This window comes from Silene latifolia, chromosome Y, assembly GCF_048544455.1.
Source record: "Silene latifolia isolate original U9 population chromosome Y, ASM4854445v1, whole genome shotgun sequence".
Lineage (NCBI taxonomy): Eukaryota > Viridiplantae > Streptophyta > Magnoliopsida > Caryophyllales > Caryophyllaceae > Silene > Silene latifolia.
In genome coordinates, this window is record NC_133538.1 from 50,405,336 (window position 1) to 50,413,883 (window position 8,548).

Below are 8,548 nucleotides of genomic sequence, written 5' to 3' on the forward strand. Positions count from 1 at the left end.
TACAAGATGTGTGTAAAATAATTGGCTATAAAGAAGTCTTTTTGTATGATTTATGGATTTTTGAAGAAAAATAGCATAAATAGTGACATTATTAGTGGAAAATTAATAAAACATAATCTATGACTTAGGAAAAACGTCTAATGTTGCATATTATTATCTTTTTCAGATCTAAAATTGAAAAGTTAGTGAAAACAATTTTTCTATGTTTTATGATTATTTTATTATAAATCGATAAACCGCAACATTGTTTTTCCGGGAAAATTTCGAAATTTTTAACCTAAGATTTTGAACATTATGAGTGTCATGGTATTTTTCCAGAATGTTCATGAATTTAAATTTCAAATTTTGAATTTATTTGAAATTTTTGTGATTTATTTGAAGTTTATAGCTTATTTTTGTAATCTTTAGTCCTTTAATGAACAATTTTGTAAATATGAGTTAATTATGGTCAAATTATTAGTGAAGACTAAATTTTGAGTCCTAAGAGGTTAGGGTAATTAACTTATGCATAAATATGAATTTATGTAATTTTTGTGATTGTAAAATGTTGAAATCACGCAAACTCAGTTAAAACCGAGTAATATACAATATTGGCTAATTAAAGGCGATTTAGCATAAAATTGAGCATGTTCATACATATTATAATGCTGCATTTTCTTTATGATTGTCATAACTTTAATTCATGTAATTTTGAATTATGTAATTTTACTTAGTATGGCCTTAGATTTTAATTGGTATTTCCCGAAATGTATGGGAATATCGATTCGGTTGTAATTTTTATTGTGATCTCGTATCACCGTTTTGTAATTTAATAGATTTATTTTTATTTTAGTTACAAATGTATAATAGGAAATTATGTAATTTATTATGTAATTTTATTCATTCCGGAGTTCCCAAAGACGGATTTCTTTAAAAATGGCGATACATAAAGACGGTGTTACCTCGAGATGCGTGCCACAACCGAAGTTCAAGGGACCAATGGAGTTGGTTTCCGAATATGTAATAGTTAAATAGTTTTTCTATTTTAGGAAAGGCCATACTAGGATTTATTTATTTTATGCTTGCATTTTATTTTATGTCGCATGCATCGCTAAATCGCCATAACTAAAACATGCATCCTTATTTTATCGAGTTTATCGACCGTGTCAATTCGAATTATCGTAGTTCACCGCTTTAGTTCACTTAAAACGTGATAGATAATAAATTGACATGACCTCTCGCTAAAACAAACAATTGAGACATAGCCTTACCAAATAGTAGAAACCATGAAAACCTATTTCGCGAGGGAGTGCACTCGGCTACCCCGGGGTACAAACCTTGTTACGTAGGGGAAGTGGGTGATAAATGTCTATCCACCGAATTCATGTTGATGAGGGTTGCATCAGCTACCCCGTGCCCAAGTTGATGTGGGTTTGGATAATGGACACATTTATTCGAAATTTGGATTGAACTCAACAAAAGTTATTGATAAGGGTTTCATCGGCTACCCGTGCCCTTGTTGATGTGTTTTGGGCTATAGATAAACATTAGAGTAATTTTATCGACCAAGAGTTCTAAAAGTAGAATCGATTAAAAGGTTAATCCACCGAGTTATATTGATAAAGGTTGCATCGGCTACCCCGTGCCTAAGTCAATATGAATTTGGGTCTTGGAATCATTTATCATAGTTGGGTAGAGGTCACTATGTAAATGCTTTACTTGTTATTTACAAGTATTAATAAAACGATAAATGTTAAAGTTTTCCACTATTCCGTTTTTATATTGTTCTATTTCTTTGCCACAATTCATATACGATATCATTTCGTTTTTGATTCAAATCTCCATTAAAACATCGTAACTAAAGACAAATATGAATTTGCTTCTAAAACCTCAAGTGAACCATTGCTAAGGATCTCTTGTAAAGAGTATAGATAAAGGTTATTCATTATCAAACAGGTTTTTGATTCTTGACTAACACATCTACTTACAATGGATTGTTATGTTTCATATACTTAATTGAATTAAGTACCTTGAAATGATAAATTGTTTTGGTAATTAGATTTGTTGGAATTCATAATTGACCAAAATAACGCAACCACTTCAACGAAAGTTTTAAGACTAAAACGAACAAATGAAGAGTAATCTTCATGAATTCAATTTTGCTTCTCAAAGCAAAGACTCATTGAAATAAGTGGGAGCATTCTCTTAAACCGTTAAGATGAGGACGAGGTTCAAGAAGTAAAGATTATAATGGAATTGATACAAGGTAATGTTAAAGGTAAAGTTGTTGAGAATGACGATACTAAACCTATCAATCCCAACCGATAAAGTTTCCATTGTCTTAAATGTTGGACACGAGAAAAGGAAACTACCCCAAATTATTGAAGAATCAGCAAGTTAGTTGTGGGACATCTAATGGGACCTTCTTCTTTAAAAGTGTTTATTTGATTAAACATAAATTTTGCTAGTGCCACTTCGTCAATATTAGAAACCAGTGGAGGTTTTCATCATTGTATTCGACACATAAGATGATTAGAATATGACGACTAGCAACAATAATGTTGAGAGATAGAGTAATTGTGTACTCAATCTAGTTTTTGGATTTAAAGTTGTACTTAATTGTGACTATTAAGTGCATAAACTCTAAATAAGAATATAAACTTGTTAAGATACAAAAGAGGTTTTCACTTTTGTGACCCTATACACCACGATTTGATGTATGGCTAGCCCATTATCAAGGTGATTATATTCTAAACCAAACTAGAATGATATATCATGTAGATGATGTAAGATTTAAACTGGTAACCCAAGATTAAACCTTAAATTTTGGAATGATGAACGCAAAGAGTTATCGAGTACTCTTGAAACCATTAGATTGTTAATGGTATATGCGTATCTTGTATTCAAAGCAAGATGTCTCGTGCCTTTTGGTTGAAAAGGAGATCGAGGTTGTAAATCATCAATCCAAAATAGGTTGATTATTATCTTTTACCAACGATTTAAGTTGACACTAATATGTTCACTTAATAAGGTAAATAGAGAAATCTTTGAAGAATTTCAAAGAATTCAAGGAATCACGATTTAGTCGTGATGGGATTATCAAAGTGAAGACTTTGATATAAGCCAAATGAATTGTGATATAGTATCACAAATTAATCTCTCTTAACACGCATTATGGGATAATGTATGATTGGATAAGAATTCAAACGCTATTCGATAGGGTTTGGACTTCGATCAAGTTACTTTGAGTTACTTGATCCTTTTGGGGATTTTATCATCTTTGTCGAAATTATTTCTCCACTAAATCGAATCATATGAGATATGAAATGGTAAACGTACCATGGTTGTAAGTTTTTCACAAGAAACAAATGCTCATTTTTCCTCTTCAATTATCACGAGTACGACGGGTTTGCGGCTCGTGAAGCTGTCTTTCTAAAATACAAGTTTATTTTTAGAAGACAGAGTGGGAGAAATTATTCAAGAGCCACAAAGAATGCCACAAAGAATATTATGTCGCAAGAAACTGGTCTTTCTTGGCTACATGAGACGTTTTGTGTAAGACGTTGTTTCTTCAAAACCTAGGAGGTTAAATTCGTCACTTGTTAAAAATGATGAATTCATGCTACTTTTAAGAAAGTAAAGAGCTTATAACTTACAAAACAAATTGTTTGATTCAAGTTGATTACTTCTGGAAAGTAATCGACAAAGAACTTACATAAGAGTGTTTAAGTCACAACTCAACACAAGGCTTAGAGCCATGAAATGAAAATCCAAAATAAAAGGCTTGATTAGTGACAAAGGGTTTTGCACTAATAAAGAGATATTTCATAGCAAGATTAGTTACAAAGGGATTTGCACTAATTGAAATGCTTAAGTCTATTTGGATCTTCTTAGGGATTGTGTTTCATTATGAGGTTATGAAATACACAGCAAGTGAATCTAAAACCCACTTCTTCAATAGAAGGAATGTATTCAATACATGTCATAAGTTTTATAGATTCTTGCAATCCTAAGATAATGTGAAACTTAAGAGAGGATCTTAAGTAGGACATCAATGAGTTGGAATCAACATTTTGATCATGTGATAAAACATTTCTCGAAAAGTCGAGAAGTTGTGTTTATACATGGAGTTTAGTGGGAGTTACGGAATTTTTTTTAATTAGTCCGATATGTGGATGACATATTGATCATTGAGCACGATTTAAGACTTTTGGAGTATTATGATACATCTTTAATATACGGATTTATGAAGATAAATCAATATGATTTTAGTGTCAATAAGAAGTCTTATGTTGATAAGATTCATGACTAGTTCAATTAAATTGAACATATTTGATTGATTCCATTTGCTTCCGCTGCCGGATCAATTAAAAAGAAATGATGTATAACACTTCATATGCTTTGAGTATGATGAATTGTTTTCAAAATCGAATTTAAGTAATCTTTACCAAGCAAGCTATAAAGATTACCCTTAAGTGCTTGCAGAAGCATTAAGGAAGTAAAGCAAAGTGTTTATGATGCAATTTTGTGTAAGGGTGTTACACAAGTGACAATTGACAATTGAGATTGCGCATGGTTTCCGACAAAACCATAATCAAAACACATTAGGATGGTTAAGATACCATTGTGGCAATGTTAATTAAGAAGTAGATTTTCTAGAATCGTTCTAGGCAATAAAGAACAATGAGAGATATTTATAACGGAAATTGAGTACACTTGCAATCATGAGATGTGCAAGAAGGATGAGTCCCGCACACTATGAAAATAGTGGGAGCTATTCTAAGGCTAGAGGGACTATGTCTTGATTGGATCTTGACACGTACTCAGAAAGTTTTGTAATGCAAGTGTATACATTACAAAGGAAAACGAGTATGTAGTAAGGTTGAGTAAGGTACAAGAAATTGATAAAACCTACTAACCAAAGCCTTCTCAAAGGCTAAACATGATGAGTCATGTCATTTCAATTGAATTGAAATGAACAACTACGTACAAGATCAAATTAGATTATAGAACATGAAATAGTAATCGGGCATTGACTATTCATATGTGATAATCGCATTTGTCGTTCGAGTTTTACTTTAAAACTCTTTTATTATACTTTGTTACATCCAAACGGGTTGTGGAGACAATTGAACCCCGTTAAAGTGAACACGGATTAGCATTGTATTCGCCCATAGTCACTTGTATGAGGTGACGTCTCGAAGTGACTAGAGTGTGATGCGATTGATGGCAAGTTCAAGTGCCATACAGTCATGTAAGATGACTAGTCGATCACATAGGCAGACTGTTAGGAACACTTTGTCGGGCCTTATGACCGCTTATAGAGTTCGGGCAATTTATATAGCCTGGTCGTGGCGAGAGCTACTATAGTATTCTAATGAGTCGATTCTTTTGACTAAAGACTATTCGCCTAAGATGGCACAGTTTCGATTAACTTTGATTTGTGTTACTACGACCTTCGTAAATGGGGTCAAATGGGCATATTTTAGGTTATGATGGCTATGGCTAGTCGAAGGGAATGAGTGCGATAGGAATTGTCCACCCCCTTGTCAGGGTTATAACAATATCTCAGGGCCACTCGAGGAGTAATGAACTGGAAATGCGTGGCCACGCTCGGAAGGTATCTATGATAGATAAATCCGGTCAAACAGTTATTCTCCAGATCAAGGAAACCACTCTCGATATGATCACTTGCAAGTACGACCTGAAAGACACCTTGCATTGAGTGGGAGATAGTAATAGGACAAGAGAATTGGTGACGCACACTTGTCGAGGACAAGTGGGAGATTGTTGGGAAATGCGTCCTCAACAATAGTGCGATCACATGATTTAAATATCATTATTAAATCTCATTTTAAGAATACATGTGGGATGTAATATTTTACAGTCAACTGGTCCACACATATCGGTAATGATTGGCTGACTAGAGTTTGACATTACGTAGTGCGGCGGTGGTGATCGATTGATCCCCTTAGGTCATACCTATAGGGAAATACTCTTAATTGATTATTTAATTAATCGTATACCGATACGAGTTAATTAAATTGCTTAAAATTGACGGATGATTTTATGAGTATAATTTACGTGTCTTATTGTAAATATGATTAAATGAGACATGATCTAAGTAATCGAATTGTTTTATTACATAGATGAAATTATTGTTTACAGAAACAATTGAAACGGAATGAATAAATTATAAATAACAGAATGTTGTAATTTATAATTCGGAAAACACTTTTGGTACATGTAATTATGAATTACAATGATAATTTTTATAAGTGACATATTTTATTAATATGTTGATTTTTAATGGTTAAAAATACATTTTATAAATAAGATGCCATGAAATGTGTCACGTGTGACATATTGACAAAATCACAAATAAAATGGACTCATCCATTTTATGTGAGTGTACCGAAATAAATGGAGGGAGTTAGTGGAAATTGTGTTAATTGTTTAAGTATAAACACAATGATAAAAGCTAATAAGTAGGTATGCAAACCTAAGCTTTTGAGAAGAGCAAAAAGAAAAGGTATTGGGCATCCTACCCAAGCCAAATTTTTCGGCCACTCCACAAGAAAAGAGAGAAGAGCTTTTCTCTTAGATGATTATTCATTCTTCCTATCTAATTTTCTAGTGTAAGAAAATTCATCAAAAACTCTCTATAATTTATGATAATTCTAGAGAAATAAGCTCATTACTCCCTCTTGACCGAAATTATCAAGAGCAAAAATACAATTTATTTTGTGTCAATTTTATTGTAAAACTAATATTATTACTAGATCTAAATAATATTGGTTTTTAAGATGTATTCCTTGGGTATATGCTTTTGGGAGGGATTCTATACTTGAATCCTTGTTCTTCCATTTGGAGAGCTCAAGAACAAGTGAGTAGGTGAACTCACTTGTGCCCATGAATCCGATTTTATGGTGAGAAAATTATTTTTCTTCCTTATTTTGTTTATTAGTTTGCATGCATAAGACCTTTATTAATTTGATGACAAATTAATTTTTAACATATATGAGTATGTTAGTATGTATATAGATCTACATTTCCTTCACTTATGAGCCTTAGGAGGCCGGGTAAGAGAGGGGAAAAGGGGCCAATGCATGGCCTTTCTCTTACCCATAAAATGTAGGGTGAAGGCTAGTAAGTGTCGGCAATGATCGTGTTTATTTTAACTATTAAAATAAAACACCCACTATCCTCTTAACCCTTCAATATTTTGGTCCATTTCGTAAAATGGACATCCATTTTATTTTGTCAATTTGTCATTTGTCACACAATGTGTCACATGTAGTATGTAGCATGTTATTAATTAATTCTAATGCATATTTAACATATTAAATATCATTATACAAATTAATTAAATTACATATAACAAATTGTCTAGTAATTCACAATTATATAGTATAAAATGGGACATGATAATATAATTCACAAGATTTTGTAATTTTATTTAACCATTCATTCTTATCTTAATTGTTTCATAAACAATAATCAATTTTGGTAATAAAATCTTTTAATTACTAAAATAAATCTTATTTAATTAAATTACAATAAGATATAAAAATTCTCACTCACAAATGAATTGTTCAATTTTAAGGAATTGATTAACTTGTATTGTCATACAATTAATCAACTTATCTATTAAGGGAATTGTCCTATAGGTGTGACCCAAAGGGATTAACTGATCACCACCGTCAAACGACAGTAATGTTAAACTCTAGTTAGCTAATCATTACCGATTAATGTTGATCAGTTGAATATATAATGAATCATCCCTTACGTATTCTTATTATGAGATTTAATTATGATGTTTAATCATGTGATCTCACTATTGTTTAGGACACTTACTCCAACAATCTCCCACTTGTCTGAGACAAGGGTGCTTCACCAATTCTCTTGTGCTATTACTATCTCCCACTCAATGCAAGTGTCTTACAGGTCGTACTTGCATTTGATCATATCTTGAGTAGTTTCCTCGATCTTGAGGGTAACTGTTTGACTGGAATTATCTACCGTAGATACCTTCCGAGCGTGGCCACGCATTTTCAGTTCACTACTCCTCGAGTGGCCCTGAGATTTGAGATAACCCTGACAAGGGGATGGACAATTCCTATCGTACTATTCCCTTCGTACACCCACAGTTCATCATGACCCAAATGATGCACACTCACCCCTTTTGATAGAATGGCTTAGGGCAAAAATCAAAGTCAATCAGAAATTATGCCGACTTGGGCGAATAGTCTTTAGTCAAAGAATTGACTCAAAATAATACTATAGTAGCTCTCGTCACGACCAGGCTTTATAAAAATTATCAGAACTCTATAAGCGGTCACTGCCCAACAGAGTGTCCAATACAGTCTGCCTATGTGATCGACTAGTCATCTGTTATGACTCTATGGCACTTGAACTTGCCATCAATCGCATCACACTCTAGTCACTTCGAGACGTCACCTCATATAAGCAACTAGGGGCCAATACTATGTTAATCCAGTTCACTTTAATATGATTTAATATTGTCTCGACAACCACTTTAGAAAACAAAATATTATAAGAAAAGAGT